The 3856-nt window shown below is 36.9% G+C and overlaps 1 long non-coding RNA gene across 1 annotated transcript; it reads right to left on the bottom strand.

The window, feature by feature from the left end:
• Window positions 1-1696: 1696 nt before the first annotated feature.
• Window positions 1697-2006, bottom strand: LOC112451396. Its single transcript, XR_003040215.2, has 2 exons — window positions 1851-2006; window positions 1697-1760 (listed from the first exon to the last, which is right to left on the bottom strand). It is a non-coding gene; the product is annotated as an uncharacterized LOC112451396 (long non-coding RNA).
• Between the last annotated feature and the right edge of the window lie 1850 nt (window positions 2007-3856).

Raw genomic sequence — 3856 nt, forward strand, 5'->3', positions numbered from 1 at the left:
AACAGCTATTGACTGCAGCTAGCTGTGGTGTACATGTTTGATTTCATATGCTGTGGCTTTCTTTGAAATGCAAATGGAGAGACCTGGATTCAGAGTTTCAGTGTCAGATAATCTGAGCACTGTTGTCATGTAAACGAACATGCAACAGAAATGTTACAGTTTCACTGAAAAACAGCTTTGTGTAAATGGCCCCTTAATCCCAGCCTGAGGTTTTCGTGAACAAGCCTTAAGTTATAGCTATTTTTGTGCATGCTTAAGCGTGGAAGCTATCCTGAATTCAGTTGGCGCCAAAGATTAATCAGAAAGATGATTACTTTATGAAAGTTTCAATAAAGTTTGTCCAGTGACATATAATATTTTGCTATAAGGCAAATGAGGTTGATGCTGACAGTCAATGTCAAAGTTTTAGGTGAATTATGCGTGAATTATGCATGATGAGAACTGCTCAAAGTATGTATTGAAGATAATTCTCAGCAACTACCACACAAAAATTTTTACTCAATATTTGTAAGACTAAGTTAAGCAATTTTTGTGGTTTGTAAAATCAGCTGGTTGTGGCGACCATTTTAAATTGTGTGGCTTCAGAAGTTAATTTGTTCTAGATGTACGTCCAATGATTGCATTTTGCAAGTAAAAAAAATCCAACTTGTCTACTTTTTAATACTGTTTCTTAAAATTTTATTTGAAATTTTGCTAACACAGAGACACATGAACACACACACACAGAAACATTGGGAGTATACAAAAACTCAATAAGTAAATCGCTTTTATTTTGCAGGCATTAAAACTCAGTTCTTTCAAAAGAAATTAAAGTGAGTGGGTGTCTGCAAATCACACTGTAAACCATAACAAGAAGGCCCAGCACACAAACAGATTAACCTTTCCACCCCACTGTGAATACGTCAAATCAATTTTACGAACACTCAGTCCTCTTGTTTTTCACCCATTTTCATGCCTTCACCTTGAGTGACACAGCATCCTTCCAGTATTTACTCTGAGACAAGGTCAGCAGAGGGGAGATGCACTCCAATTAATTATCTCCATAAATGATGCATGAGGGCTTCAATCAGCCTTCCCAATTTCACACCACAGAGACGTATGAATAAAGCAATTCAAAACATTAAAACCATCAGATATATTCCTCATAAATATTACACAAAAGGCACATTATATGCAACAAATCTAACAAAAAACAGGAATTGCACCACATGGCTACTGCTCCGTGATTTAGATAGGGTTGTACTATCGCTAATGCCAAAGAGTGGGCAACAATATATTTGCCTTTGTGTGTGTTTTTGTCTTTTAGCAAAATAACTTATAAATCACTAGATACATTTAAACAAAACTTTCAGAAAGTAATCATTAGATCAATGGTCTTCAACTAAAATTCAGTGAGATCCACCTTAAGAAATGCTTTCCTAGTAAAATTTCAGAATATATTCAGTATATTTAAATTCTATTTTAGTGACAGCCATACTAGTTTTCTTCACTCACCATATTGTATTTTCAGGCATGTACCTTCTTGAGGGCTGGTAACTGCTCTCTGAATTGAGGAACCTTGAGCCAGACTTGGAAATTACTGTAAATGCTGGAAAAGTTGTGCCATATGAAATGACTTACAGTAAATGCATTGAAAATGACATGAACGAGAGTTTTAGTCATGAGAGTGGAGCCAAAACCAGACACGGACACTGAATAAAAAGGCAAGTGATTTTATTTACAGGTACACTTATTCACAGTGAGAAGCGACCAGGAAGACTCTGAAAAGGCAAGGAGTAGCAAGGTGAGTCTCAGATACAGGATTAGTTTGAGTATTGGAGAAATAGTGAGTGGTAGTTTCTTTTCCTTACAGGTTCGAGGAATGATCGTGGCGCTGAGGCGAGGCAGTGTTCGCCAGAGGCAATCCTGGATGTAAGAAGTCCAGCAAAAGGTAAGTTTGTCCAGTCCTCACAACAGGTAAGTTCCAGACAGGTAGTGGTCATCAAAGTTGAGCCATTACCCTGAAGTAGAAAAACAGACATCAACAAGGTGGACGTGGACTCGGACTCGAGTGGTTGCGATTCTAACCCAGTAGGCTCAATACTCCAGCGACAATCTGGAACCAGCAGGAGGCTTAAATGCAGAAGCCGCTCATCAGGGGCAATCAGCTGCAGCTTGAGGAGGACAGTTAGTTGCACCGCCCAACAGGCAGGGACAAACTCCAGATCCTCACAGAAAACGTGTTCACTCAACCCACCTTTGTCTGGATCCCTTGTATCCAATATTGTTTGATAGTCTGAACAGCAATCCATTTCTATCCTTAATGTTGGATCACCTACTGAACTGAGGTGACCCCATGCAGCAGCAGAGCAGAGATTTTAGGGTAAAAAAAAAAAATTAAAGTCAGCGCAGCTGCCATCTTATGAATGGTAATTAAACAGTGGTCTTTTGGAATATTCGGAAGATCCACGGTTTTGTTTTTTTCAGCTCAAAGTGTTGATGAACTGCTTATTAGAATCCTTAATAAAACAGTCTGTTTTCTTTGGATTATTCATCAAAGTGGATTACAGGATGTTGAATGTGTGAGTTTATTTAGTTTAATGTTCATTTTAATTGTTTTAGAGATGTTGGACAATGATTGTGTGTTGCTGTGAGCTATAATGTGCAGTCAATTACAGAACAGCATTAGGCTATGTCACATTATATACAGTACATGTAACTCCCAAAATTTCAGGGATCAGTCAGCTGAATTTTTTTCAGTGGAGGCTGCTGTTTCCCAAATCTCCTATAGAGGGCAGTAGGCACCCACACATTGCTGGTTTGAGCTGGAATAGAGGATGAAGTGGGCAATTTTGCTGTAGAGTGTCTTTATATCAGCGTGAAGGTCAGTTATTTTTGTGCTTCTTAAATTTATAAAAGCAGTGGTTTTGCATTATGATTTTATTTTGTTTTGATAAGTATTTTCTCAGGTAAGTTTATTGTTCTTTATTCTGCTAGCTTAAATGCAGTGTAATGGCTAAAACAAATGTTGAATGTTTGTGCTTGCGACACAGGACAAAAACTACTAAAAATCAGAGAAATGTGGTTTTGTAATTTTACTTTGTAAAACAAATAAATGTTTTGAAAATATGTAACAAGGTTTTGGAGAAAATAAAAAAAGAATCGAGGATTAAACAAATTGCAAGATCTTGCTGATTTCTGCTAACTTGCAAAAGTTATATGGACTTTGATTAGAGCTTACATTGTACATTTGCAGGTTGTCTTTTTGTATGGGTAATGTCTCGCAAGAGAGACCACAGAGCCAAAGTGTCTAGAAACAAGAAGATCTGGCTGCCATCACAGAGATCTGAGCGTTCACTGGAGTAACAGAATATCCTGGATTCTGAAAGGGAAATGTTGAGAAAATCAGTTAGAAATGAAATAAAGACTACCCTGTCATTTGAATAAAATTTACCTTCAATGGAATAAGGGTGGACAATTTATGCTTCTTAGGAATAATGTGAACTGCACTGAACCTTTATGTGTGTATAAATAAATTTGTTTCTTTGCATTAGTTGCCTGCTTATTATCCCTCTGTAATATTCTAGAGTGTTGGTGTAATCCAGCTGTACTGTTTTAGTATATCACCTCATAAATAGGTAGGTAGGTAGGTAGGTACATTTATTTATATAACACTTTTCAGCACGAGGCAACTCAAAGTGCTTTACACTTTGCTTTAGAACAAAATTACAGACAAAGTTACAGAACATGATAATGAAACAAAATTACAGAACAAAATTACAGACAGGTACAAGATACAATGATAACTAATTGTCTAAATAAGCTAAGCTAAACCAACAGATCTAAGCATGACTAAATGTACAGAACTAAACTAAGC

Source organism: Kryptolebias marmoratus, linkage group LG16 (genome assembly GCF_001649575.2).
Source record: "Kryptolebias marmoratus isolate JLee-2015 linkage group LG16, ASM164957v2, whole genome shotgun sequence".
In the NCBI taxonomy this organism is placed as follows: Eukaryota; Metazoa; Chordata; class Actinopteri; order Cyprinodontiformes; family Rivulidae; genus Kryptolebias; species Kryptolebias marmoratus.